We start from the raw sequence: 13,693 nt of genomic DNA, 5'->3' as shown, positions 1-13,693 counted from the left end.
GGTTTTCATAACCATTCATCCCCATAACGAGTGGCACTGGTAGTGATACTGGGAAACTGGAGTGTCTAAGGGAATTGCTGGTGTGACTTGTGGTTAGCCAGTGGAGAAAAACCAAAGTCCTCTCTGTCTGGCTGGTTTGGTTTGCCTTAGAGGTGGGAAGACCCCAGCCCTGGGCTGTAAGTGCCCTGCTTGAAGCGATTTGTCCTGAACTGGCACTCTCCGTTGGGTCCCGCCAGAATCGCCTCGTCACAGCCTGGCTGAGAATTCCCAGCAGCAACAACTGAAGGGCAACACAGTCAGACTCCCCAATAGGCAGCGTTGGTTCTAGGAGCCCTGGCCAGGGTGTTCTCCTGGGTTCGATGGTAACCCTGCCCCACCGTGCAGGCTGGGGCAAGTCACGGAGCTCTCTGGGCTTCAGTTTCCCCAGGTGTCCAATGGGTAGAATTCCTACCTCCCAGGAGGGCGGTGGAGCTTCATTAATCAGGGGGAGTAAATGATGCCAAGAGCCTCCTACCCAGGGGACGTAGAAATGAATTCTGCCAGAGATCTCCCTAGGCCAATCTAATTCACGGGGGAGGCACTCAGGTCTGTGGGGATGGGCAACAGGATCAGAGCTTGGGAGAGACAGAGAGAAAAGTGCAAAGCCAAATTCCCAGTTTGACTTTTTCTGTACTCTCCTGCAGCTTCACCTCCTCTGACTCCACCTGGGTCTCAGCTGCTTTCTTCTTCAGGGACAAGTGCGTCCACCTTCTTGGTGAGGAAACTGTTCTCTCCTCATCGCTATCTGCCATCGAGGTGTCAGATTGGCTACAGACACAGAGTCTTTTCATGCCTGATAGGATGGTCCATGAGAATTTGCTTCTCTGGGGCTTCTCTGGCAAGGCCTGTTCTTGCTGGCTGAGGACAGAGCATGCCTCAATTGCTGCAGGTTGGACGAACACTTTGTGCACGTAGATCTCTCTCTGCAACCTAGAGGCGAGTCTTTGGAAAAAGGAACGAAGCCTGGAGTAGAAAGAAGGAGGAAATGGGTTTTTCTGTCATTCTCTAAAGGAAGGGAATTAGTTTGCCCAGGATTCACAGATCCAAGAGACTGGTCTTTTGAATCCATCTGCGCCTCTAATAGCCAGCACTGGTTCATACAACCAAGAACATAAGCAACACAAGACCGCCCAGACTGGGTCAAACCAAAGGTCCATCTAGTCCAGTATCCTGTCTTCCGACAGTAGCCAGTGCCCCAGAGGGAATGAATGATTTAGTTGGGAATTGGTCCTGCTTTGAGCAGGGGGTTGGACTAGATGACCTCCTGAGGTCCCTTCCAACCCTGATATTCTATGATTCTATGAATGAACAGGGAATCGTCAAGTGATCCATTCCTGTTGCTCATTTCCGGCTCCTCGCAAACAGAGGTTAGGGACACCATCCCTATCCATCCAGGCTAATAGCCATTAATAGACCTCTCCTGCATAAATTTATCGAGGTCATTTTTGAAAGCTGTTATAGTCTTGGCCTTCACAACGTCCTCCAGCAAAGAGTTCCACTGGTTAACTGTGCGTCGTTTGAAAAAATACTTCCTTTTGTTTGTGTGAAACCTGCTGCTTATTAACAAAGACTTCAAAGGGGGCACTAGGATGTGAACCAAGGACCACTCGATCTGCAGTCAAACACTCTACCCCTGAACTCTACCCCAGCTGAAGGTGAAGACACATGGGACCATGGTGAAACAGGAATTCTTCTGGGGACGTTCTAGGGCCTGAGTTATGCAGGGGGTCAGACTAGATGATCAGGGCTGGCCTTAGAGCCGTTGAAACTATGAATTTATGAAGCTAAAGTTGGCTGTAACTGCTAGTGTGAAGGTTGCTGCTCCTCTCCAAGAGGAGATGCTTTGTCTGAGGTTTCCTTGGGGAGAGGCACCAGGATCCCTGTTCCCTCTTTCTCATAACCTTCCTTGGACAGAGCACATCACAGGTTCTCCCCTTTTGTTCTCTAACAGGAAACCTCCATCCACCAGATCTGTAATTCCTCCCATCCTAGCACAGTCGCTGGCTACATTTCCTAGCCTGACTCTCACCCCATGGATCTCACACCTCCTCTGCCATTGGGCAGACATTGAAACAACAAAGGTCAGTTTCTATTTTCTTTGGTCATTGCCTGAGTCTAGTTGCAAAACTGCTTCATTATTAACCCCACTCCTTTGTGCACAGAATGTTGGGACTCTGGGAACAGATAGGGCCAAGCTGAAAACCAATAAACCTCTGTTCCCAGAGAACCCAGGAAAAGGAACAAAAGATTGTCATCCAGAAGGTTTGAGGGTCTGGAAGGATGGATTAGCAGCTGCAAATATGTTGACTGATTTTAGTAGCGTGGGGAAAATAACCAGTAAACTTTAAATGTAGAACTTCCCATACTATTTATAACATCCAGTCAGAAGTTGGGCCACCAACACAATAACAAAGAAATCACACCGAGACCCATGACAAATGTAGGCTAAAGTTTATTTAAACCCCGTTCCTGGAAAGGAATTGCAGGGGGGAATTTACACATCTATTGTATATAGCCCAATGGGGGCATAGTAGAATTTGTAGAGAGTTTTGAAGTCTATCTCCATGAGATTATTTCTGAGAGAACTGCCAAGATGACAGCCAGGGGATGGGAGTGGAGCCGTATCACTTTCAATAGCTTAAGATTTCTTTCTTCTGCATTATTTGATCTCATTTATGTGTGTTTCAGTCATGTAAATTCTGAGATAGATATTGTCTCAATACACATACATTAGCCAATCATTACATGAGACAAAAGGTTTAGATTCACAACTTGAAGGCAAGGAATGTATTGAGGCAACTCCAAGGAAAATACTATTTATGGAGATATCAATCTAAATTCTACACGAGTTTTGTTATCTTCCCTTTAGGTTCTATCCATGGAAATTCACCCATACTCGTCTGCTGAAAGATCAAATAATGGAAATCTGCCTCCAGAGAACGTGGAAGGCTAACGCAGAAGGGGAACTGAAAGATGCCCACATTCAAATCAAAACGGGATGTTGAGAACTGACTGTTGCAACGCTGGCCCCCACCAGTCCCTAGGACAGGGGTGGCCAACCTGAGCCTGAGAAGGAGCCAGAATTTACCAATGAACATTGCCAAAGAGCCACAGGAATATGTCAGCAGCCCCCCATCCACTAACCCCCTCCAGCCCCCAGCACCTCCCGCCCACCGCCAGCCCCGCCAATCACCCGCAACAATCAGCTGTTTTGCAGTGCACAGGAGGCTCTGGTGAGGAGGGGGGAGGAGCGAGGGCATGGCAGGCTCGGGGGAAGGGGCTGGGGCCTTGGGGGAAGGGGTGGGGTGGTGGCAGGACCTGGGGCAGAGCAGGGGGTTGAGCAGTGAGCACCCCGCAGCATATTGGAAAGTTAGCAGTTGTAGCTCCAGCCTCGGAGTCAGCGCCTATGCACGGAGCCACAAAGTAACCTCTGAAGAACCGCATGTGGCTCCGGAGGCACAGGTTGGTCACCCCTGCCCTAGGAAAAGGAGACACCAACCTGTCGTGTGCGATCTAATGAGCAGGAAAAGAATCTGGGAGCCTAGAGCACCCAGAAGGAAAAATTAGTGGGTGTTTAGCACCCACTGGCAGCGAAGCTCTGCCCTGCCCGCAGTGCATCTCGCCCGCCAGCGGCCCCACTGAGCAAGTCCTCCCGCTCCCTCCCAGCACTTCCTGCCCACTGCAAAACAGCTCTTTCATGGAATTCAGGATGCTCCGGGAGGGTAGGGGAGGAGCGGGGACATGGCATACTTGGGGGAGGAGATGGGGAAGAGGCGGGGTGGGGGTTGGGGAAAGGGGTGGGATAGAAGCGGGACGGGGGTGGAGCAGGGGCAAGAAGAGAGGGGGCCGGGGGTTAGAGGAAGAGGTTGATTTGGGGGTGCGGCCGGGGCAGAGCAGGGGCGGGAAAAGGTGGGGCGGAGCTTTGGGGAAGGGGTGGAGTGGGGGCGGGGCCTGGGGCAGAGCAGGAGTTGAGCACCCACTGGCCAGAGGGGAAGTCGGTGCCTACTGAGGGGATGGACAAAGGACTGATAGAATCATAGAATATCCGGGTTGGAAGGGACCTCAGGAGGTATCTAGTCTAACCCCCTGCTCATGGCAGGACCAATCCCCAACTAAATCATCCCAGCCAGGGCTTTGTGAAGCCTGACCTTAAAAATCTCTAAGCATGGAGATTCCACCACCTCCCTAGAGAACCCAGTCCAGTGCTTCACCACCCTCCTATTAGGAAATTGTGTTTCCTAATATCCAACCTAGACCTCCCCCACTGCAACTTGAGACCATTGCTCCTTGTTCTGTCATCTGCCACCACTGAGAACAGCCGAGCTCCATCCTCTTTGGAACCCCCCTTTCAGGTAGTTGAAAGCAGCTATCAAATCCCCCCTCACTCTTCTCTTCTGTAGACTAAATAAGCCCAGTTCCCTCAGCCAATCCTCATATGTCATATGCCCCAGCCCCCTAATCATTTTCCTTCCCCTCCGCTGGACTCTCTCCAATTTGTCCACATCCTTTCTGTAGTGAGGGGCCCCAAACTGGACACAATACTCCAGGCGTGGCCTCACCAGTGCCGAATAGAGGGGAATGATCACCTCCCTCGATCTGCTGGCAATGCTCCTACTAATGCAGCCCAATATGCCGTTAGCCTTCTTGGCAACAAGGGCACACTGCTGACTCAAATCCAGCTGCTTGTGCATTGTAATCCTCAGGTCCCTTTCTGCAGAACTGCTGCTTAGCCAGTCAGTCCCCAGCCTGTAGCGGGGCATGGGATTCTTCCGTCCAAAATGCAGGACTCTGCACAACCTCATCAGATTTTTTTTGGCCCAATCCAGTTTGTGTAGGTCACTCTGGACCCTATCCCTACCCTCCAGGGTATCTACCTCTCCCCCAAGCTTAGTGTCATCTGCGAACTTGCTGAGGGTGCAATCCATGCCATCATCCAGATCATTAATGAAGATGTTGACTAAAACCAGCCCCAGGACTGACCCATGGGAAAGCAGGGGAGGGAGTGGAGGAGAGGAGGCACAGGGTGAGCGGAAGGGACTCCACAGAGCGGCAGTGTAGTGCAGGAGAGGGGGAACTCAGCCTAGCAGCGATGGGGGCTGGGAGAAGGGGCTAAGCAGATACAGGAAGAGATGGAGCACAGGAGCTGCCCCCCCCCCAGCCCTGTGCTCCTCGCCGCACCCCCGTGCCGCCCCAGCCCTGGGCTCTCCCCCCCCACACACCCTGCCACCCCAGCTCTGGGCTCCCCCCTACCCCTCCACCATTGCCCCCCACACACCTCCTGCCGCCCCAGCCCTGGGCTCTCCCCCCGCACCTGCATCTTCCTTCCGCCACAGCCCTGGGTCATTGGTAACTCGCTCCCAGGGCAGGTCATTCAGCAGGAATTTTGGATGTGCACAGAACACAGACAGGATTGGTTCCCATATGGTTACAGAACTGCAGTAAAGTGGAACAATTTTCAGCTTGTGTGATTGGAGGATATCTGGATGCATATTATAAGACTGTCCTACATAAATGAGGAAAAGTTGAGGTGCCTTTATTATTCTTTTGTTCCACTCTTTGATTCTATGGGGAATTTGCCAATGCAATATCACTGTCTTCCTTTTAAACAAACAAACAAACAAACAAACAAAAGGCAATGGCTGTTGAAAATAGCAATTCCAGTCCTAATAACCACTGGGAAGCATTTCTTGCTCAATTTTATCCTACTTTCTCTACAGCAAGTTACAGTGGATCAGTATATTTGATTTGGGAGAAATGAAGTAACAGCTGCCCAAACTGAGCTTGAGCACTCCTGAATTTTGAGGTATTCAAATCTGGAAGGCAGGTGCTGGGGACAGGAGGGCTGTAGCTCCACAGGGGAGCACGGCAGCATGTATGCAGCAGCGTGTCTGGCGCTGCGCTAAGCCAGACATACTGGTCTGAGTGGCACGGTAAGGGGGCTGGGGGGTTGGAGAAGGGGTAGGGGGCTCTGGGGGGGCAGTCAAGGGACAGGGAGCGGGGGGGGTTGGATGGGTTGGAGGTTTGGGGGGGCAGTCAGGGGCAGGGAGAAGGGGGGGTTAGATGGGTCAGGGGTTTGGAGGGGCAGTCAGGGGGACAGGCAGCAGTTGGATAGGCATGGGAGTCCCAGGGGTTTGTCAGGGGACAGGTAGGGGGTGGGGTCCTAGAGGGGAAGTTGGGGGGGTCTCAGGAAGGGGCAGTTGGGGACAAGGAGAAGGGAGGCTTAGATAGGGGGTAGGGTCCCGGGAGGGGGCAATCAGGGGACAAGGACCAGTGGGGTTTAGATAGGGGGTGAGGTCCTGGGGGGCAGTTGGGGCAAGGGTCGGATGGGTTGGGGTTTCTGGGGGGGCAGTTGGAGGGAGTGGATGGTGGCAGGGTGGGGCTACCTTCCCTCCCCGTGGAGTGTCCTATTTTTTGAATGTTAAAATATGGTATCCCTACTCCCAGTGCAGCTCTCCATTCATAGCAGGCTGCAGTATGAGGTCTCAGCTTCCTCACTCCCTCCCCCTCTTTCCTGTTGGTAGTGGCCAAGGGAATGCTGGGAAATGTAGTTCTTTCCCTGCTCCTGGGCTGGCTCTATAGGCAGGGAGCTAACCAAGGAACTACAGCTCCCAGGGCCCCCTGCTGGTTCTCAGCTCCCAGGCTGGCTCCCTGCCGCCCCTGCACATGGGCTGCCCCAAGCACCTGCTTGCTTTGCTGGTGCCTAGAGCCGCCCCGGCCCGGGAGCATGTAACAATGAGTAGATTTGTTTATGATTGGCATAGTCAGGAGGATTGAATTCCCCCTGTGATCCCTGAGGGCTGATGGAAGTCTTGGTTGTTGAAGGAAGGGTCTGTCCACCGAAGTGGGTGTATCGAAGGACCAAGCTGGTCACTGGATTTCCCACTTCAGTTCCAGGGACTGGTTAAGCAGCCAAAGCAGTTCTAGGGGGTTCTCCAGCAGCTCCTAGAAAAAGCAGAAGGAAGTGCATGCACAGCAGCAGCAATACCTGTGAGAGATCCTGCAAAGGGAAATCAACCCAGGGTCTGCTATGCCAATGGACAAAAAGAGCAGAGAAGGAGAGCGCGCCTGGGCTGTGCCGAGAAGGTTAGCCCAGGGAGAAGGGCATGAGAAAGTGTACAAGCATGGCCTAATACCAAGATGGGGACAAGAGTTCTTTGTTTTGGGTGCAGAGAAACAGGCCATATCAAAAGACAGGGCCCGCTTAGGAAATTGCTGAGTGGCAAAATGAGGGGCCAAAGCCCCAAGAAGGTAGAAAGAAAGGAGGTGTCCTCTGACACAAACCCACATGCGGCAGGCAAGGTGGAGGTGGCAGGGATGGCCGTGAACCTTGCAGACCCTCCACCAACACACCCTGTCGAGTGCTGCAAGGGGTGAAGGACGAAATGGTTGGCCCAGAGATGAAGCAGACTGAAGTAGGGACAAACACAAGGATGGAGCAGTCCATGGTGGGTTTTCAGACCCTGTGACAGGGTCTGCTTACCCCGCACTAGCCCAGACAGGGTTAAGCCCATATTACTGACAGCGGAAGTCCCGCCTCCCCGGCGAGACTGGGTGTGTTCCAAGTGCTCTAGCAGTAGAAAGGGAGGAAGCCCAGCTTATTCTGGGCTGGAGGCTGCAGGGGAATGACCTGTCTGGGAAGCTCCTGCGAAGGGCCAGCCACAGCCCCTGACTGCGCCAGGATTCAGAGCCTCCCTGGGCCCACCTGCACCCCGGCGACTGGAGGAGCCACCGGAGGTGACCAGACCCACTGACCACAGAGAACCCAGCATCTCATGGGAGATCCCAATACAGACTCTGGTAGGAAGTGACTCAGGGAGGGTGACGGAGTGGTACCTCCCACCCAGGAAACCTCAGCATGTTTCGGTAGGCTGAGTCAGTGGCAAGTCGCTATGCTACTGTTAGGGCCCTGGGTTGGTGTCTGGTGGAGTTGGGGGCCCAGGCCCCGCTTCCGGGGCCACCACAACCCTTGGTGGGTGCCCCACCATTATAGACTCTGGCCGTTAGGCCCCACTGCCCCGCACCGAAGGGCGGCTTTATAGACTCTGGCCACTAGGCCCCGCTACCCTGCACCGAAGGGTTTCTTTATAATCTCTGTGTGGGAGATTATGTTGCCCCTCTGTGGGGAATCCCTTCCTTGCAGATGGTGTGCTTTGGTTCCTGGACTCTGCCAGGAAGCCCAGCTCCCATCCCTAGCAGCTTGGCTGTTCCCTATCATGCTGTGCACCAGGCCCTCTGCAGAGAGCTGCTCTGGGCAAGGACTGCAGAGCCAGCTATCATCCTGGCCGGTGTAGCTCCAGGTTCCATAACCCTGACCCATGGTCTCCCTCCGCTGACAGGCTCTGAAGAAGGCCTGCCCAGAGACATGGATGACATGCTGAAGAGCTTGCTGACAGCAACCCCCAGCACAGACAAACTCCAGCACATCTTGGAGATGAGCAGAATGGGCAGGGGCAGCAGGACTTTTACCTTAGCCATGTGGAGGCCCGGAAATGAGCGACTGGATGATCCATGTTTCTATTGTGTCCTGCTGCCTGAGAGCCATTGGGCCACCGTGGTCAGGGCAGTCAGTGCAGAGCAGTGTTGGGGCCCTTCCTCCTTCAGGGACAGAGGGAAGGCGCTGGTGCTTGACAACAGGTCTCTGCCTGGTTCTGTTGAGCACTAACTCCAAGGCTCCAGGCAGGCTTGCAGAGTGAGAGCATCAGACCCCTGTGAGGTCCAGGAGAAGGTCCTCAGAGAAGAGCACTGGCTCCTTCCTAGGAAGCTGCTGAGATTCTCAAGGAGGGATTCATCTCTTCTCTCCCATGGACACAGAGGATTGTAAGGAGCAGGGCGTTGTCCTTTGTCCAACAGAGACCTGTCCTCGCTCTAGCCATTGATGGACCTATCCTCTATGAACTTACCTAATTCTTTGTTGAACCCTGTTATAGTCTTGGTCTTCACAACATCCTCTGGCAAGGAGTTCCACAGGTTGACTGTGCGTTGTGTAAACAAACAAATACTTCCTTTTTTTAGTTTTAAACCTGCTGCTTATTAATTTCATTTGGTGACCCCCAGTTCTTGAATGATGAGAAGGAGTAAATAACACTTCCTTATTTACTTTCTCCACACCAGTCATCATTTTATAGACCTCTATCATATCCCCCCTTAGTCGTCTCTTTTCTAAGCTGAAAAGTCCCTGTCTTCTTAATCTTTCCTCATTTGGCCGCTGTTCCATACCCCTAATAATTTTTGTTGCCCTTTTCTGAACCCAATTCCATTATATCTTTCAAAGACGGGGAGACCACATCTGCACACAGTGGGAGTACCATGAATTTATAGAGAGGCAATATGATATTTTCTGTCTTATCTATCCCTTTCTTAATGATTCCCAACATTTTGTTCAAATTTGTTGACTGCCACTGCACACTGAGTGGATGTTTTCAGAGAACTATCCACAATGACTCCAAGATCTCTTTCTTGAGTGATAACAGCTCACAGGAGCAGCCACACTCCAGCACTCCACCTGGCAGCCTGCTGAAAATTGCTTAGCGAGGACCCATGAAGTTCAGCCCCAGTTTAAGGCTCCACTCCTGAGGTCCTATTGGAGGAGTCCCAGAGAAGCTAATTGGCCCCTGGCCCTGCTTAAGGCAGCAGCAGGAACAGGAAGCTGACTGAACACCAGGACTGCTCCCTGTTCTGGACCGTGCGCTGCCCCTTTCTGCTGCCGCTCCCCTGGCTTGATTTCCTGGCATCTGATTTGTGGTTGTGTGTATTATCTACCAGGCAAAGTATTAACAACTTCAACAGAACTTTATTTACAGTGCAAGTCTCTTCTCCAAGCTGTAGCTGCACACTCTGTAACTCTCCCAGCCTCCTCAACTCCTCCCCCCTCCTTCCTGATTCCTGTCCTTTCAGACTCCCAACAGCCAGTGCTCCCAGTTCTAATAATTACAAGCAGCATCTAAACACCACATTCCCTCCTCTCTTAAGAAACTTTCCAAATTAAAATAAACATTGTTGTTCTAACCAGAGGAACAAATATGAAACAAGACACTATACTGTTGGCAGGAATATTACACTGAAAACACTGTAGATACTACATAACATAGTCTTTAGTCCAGGCAGGTGGTCGTCTGGGTCTGACAGGCCGTCTCTCAAGCCCCGGTTCCAGTGCAATGTCTTGTTGTGTTGGTTCTACAGTGAAGTCATCCAATGCAGACTGGGTATTGGCATAATCTCCTCTTGGTGCATGGGCAGGTGCAAGATAAGAAGCATTCCATACCTGCCCATCAGAAAGTCGATAGGTGTAAGGTCCCTTCTTCTTTATGATTTTAAGAGGAGCTGTGAATTTATGGTTCCCTTTGCGTAAGATTCCAGGTTTTCGTATTCTAACGAAGGAACCACACTCAAACTTTGGTTCCTTAGCACCCCGCCGTTTGTCTGTGAAAGCCTTAGACTTTGCTTGGTTTTGTTCAATTGTCTTTCTCACATCACCCCTGTTTGGGGCATCAGGTCCAGCCTGTGAAATTGTATGCCCCAGAAAGGAGAGTTCAGTTTGTCTAAATTTGCATTTGGACCTATTGAGCTTGAGGCCTGCTTTGCTGATGCAGTTTAGTACAGACTGCAGTTTATTGTCATGCTCCTCAGTAGTATTTCCAAACACAATAATATCATCCAAATAGCACTGAACTCCATGTTGATTCTTCAGAATCAATGACATCATTTTTTGAAAGGCACTTGGGGCTCATGCGAGACCGTATGGAACACGTTTAAAACGAAATAGTCCCTCATGTGTAATAATTGCTGTGAGGTCTCTGCTACCTTCATGCAACATAACCTGGTGGTATGTTCTACTCTGCAAATCAAGAGTAGAAAACATCTTTGCTCCGCGGAGTTCTGCAAATACTTCCTCTATGTGAGGAAGAGGATGACTGTCAATCACAATAGCTTTATTTGGCTCCCTTAAGTCCACACAAAGGCGAATGTCTCCACCCTTCTTCTGCATCATTACTATAGGTGAAACCCATTCCGAGGAGTTAATCTCTTCAATAATGTCCTTTTGAACAAGTTTTCTACGTTCCTCTGAAACAGCTTCCCTGACTGAAAATGGTAAGCGCCGTAATTTCTGTCGTACAGGCAACACATTATTCCGCATTTTAACTTTATGCAGAAACCCATAAGCACAGCTGAGTTTCTCCTCAACCTGGAGTTGGGTCCCAGCTGAAACTGGTGTGTGTACCGCAAGAGTGCTTTGCTGAGGAAGATCAATTCGTCCATTAACTACCCTGAGATTTAAAGCAGCTAATAAATCTCTGCCAAGGATAGCAGTGCCTTTGTGGACAATGTAGAACTCCACAGTTACACAGCGATCACCAAAAGTACCTATTGCTGGCAGGCAGCCATGTACTGGAATATGGTTTTTCAAATAGCATACCAAGTGAAGTTTGGGTTCAGTAAGAGGCACATCTTTAACGTAATGCAAATAGATGGAATCAGGTAGTATAGATACTGCTGAGCCAGTGTCCAACATTAGCTGAATAGAGTGTGATTTGCCTGAAGGTATGGCAGAAACATTTACAGTGCACTTGATCTGTTCTGGAATATGTGCAGTAGTGATTTTGTCTACACTCAGCACAGTAACATCTGGCATTGTAACTGCATGCACCTGTTGATTGAACTGGCTACTGCAACATACTTTAGCAAAATGCCCAATCTTTTTGCAATGATTGCACCGAGCTACTTTTGCTGGACATCCTGTGTAGCTTGCAAGATGTCATGGGGATCCACAGCGAAAGCATGCTTTTACTGTATTTTGCATTCGCTGATTCAGTGGCTTTTCATTAGTTTTCCTTTTGCAATTGTTTGTCTGCAGTGATAGTGAACTTTTCTGCAAAGGAGTCACAGCCTGGACTGGGCCTCTTGTACCCTGACTCATTATTTTGGCTTCAGCTGTAGCTGACTCAATCTGAGTAGCAATGGTTATTGCTTTTTCTAGTGTAAGTTGTGGTTCTAGAAGTAAGCGTTCTCTTACATGAAGCACTGTTGTTTTCTCAATGAGCTGGTCTCTAATCATCTCATCTGCCATATTCCCAAAGTCACAAGTTACAATCAGACTCCTCAGGGAAGCCATATACTGCATTATAGTCTCCCCTGGTTTCTGCTCACGCTGGCGAAATCTATAGCGATTAGCTACTACATTCACTTTTGGCACAAAAAAGTTCTTTAATGCAGTGAGTGCAGTCTCATATTTATCATCTGCAAGGGGAAAAGTGTAAAATATACACTGCCCTTCTGCTCCAAGGCAGTGGATTAGCAGAGCACGCTTTCTTACTTCAGAAATCTCTGTAGCACTGATTGTAAGCAGATAAGTCTCAAACATACGGATCCAGGCAGTAAAAGCAGTTGGAGGCTCACCTGGGCTTTGCAGAAAGGGTGCAGGTGGGTTCAGAGGCAGAAGATCCATCCTCATCGCCAAAATGTTGTATCCACCAGGCAAAGTATTAAGAACTTCAACAGAACTTTATTTACAGTGCAAGTCTCTTCTCCAAGCTGAAGCTGCACCCTCTGTAACTCTCCCAGCCTCCTCAACTCCGCCCCCTCCTTCCTGTTTCCTGTCCTTTCAGACCCCCCAACAGCCAGTGCTCCCAGTTCTAATAATTACAAGCAGCATCTAAACACCACATTGTGATCACAAGTTTCTTTTGCTTCTGATCTTCCAGTATCCTGACCGAGCTGACTCTCGACTCCTGTCATGTGAGTGTGGACTCTGGCTCTGACCAGTAGGTCTGGCTGCCCTTGACCCAGCTGTGACATTGACTTTTGTACAATTTCTCCAATGCCCTTTTCTGCTCTCCAGCAAGATACACCAGTACCTTGCCTCCCAAAGTCCTAGTTGCCGGCTATTCAAGGGCGAGAGGGGTAGTGCTTGTATTTCCCCCACCCCCAGCCCAGCGGCTTTTCCTATTGGAATCTCCCTAGAGCAGAGGAGAAATGTGCTCTTCTCTTAGGATCAGTCCCAGCAGTAATTCCACCCACCCTGGCCTCAGCTCAGCTACTGTGTTTACCTGGGATCAGGGACCAATTTTGAAGCCCTTACTGTTAGAGGTGGGAGCAGAGCCTGAAGCTCCAGCAGTTTTCACCAAAGCACACCATCCAGTCTTTCTGTGGTCTGACTAGGGCTCCCCATCCATCTTGGAGCTGAACACCAGATGGGAGCTGATCAGGGCCAGCTCCAGGCACCAGCCGAGCAAGCTCGTGCTTGGGGCAGCAGATTCTAAGGGGCAGCATTCCGTCCGCCTTTTTTTTTTTTCTTTTTCGTTTTGGTTTGCCGCTCCAGCCGCCCTGTAGGGGGCGGCGGCGTGGAGGAGGGGAGTGCCCTGCAGCAAACTCGGCAGGGCAGCCCGCGTCCTTCCCTCCCAGCCGACTGGAGTGGCGCAGAGCCCTCCCGGCAGGTGGCGCGGCAGGAAGGGCCGCGTGGTGAGTGCCCCGCTGAAGCCCTGGCCGCCCCACTTCTGTCTCTCCCCCCCACTCCCTCTCCTTCCCCTCCCCGCTAGACCAAGCGTGCACTCTGCTGCACGTCTGCAGCACAGGGAATCCTCCTGCACCCTGGCTCTGGCTGCCCTGCCGTTTTGGGTTTTTTTTTTTCTGCTTTGCTGCTCCGGCCACCCCACAGGTG

The sequence above is a fragment of the Chrysemys picta genome, unplaced genomic scaffold (assembly GCF_011386835.1).
Source record: "Chrysemys picta bellii isolate R12L10 unplaced genomic scaffold, ASM1138683v2 scaf233, whole genome shotgun sequence".
NCBI classification, from domain to species: Eukaryota; Metazoa; Chordata; order Testudines; family Emydidae; genus Chrysemys; species Chrysemys picta.
This window is presented reverse-complemented; position numbering follows the sequence as displayed.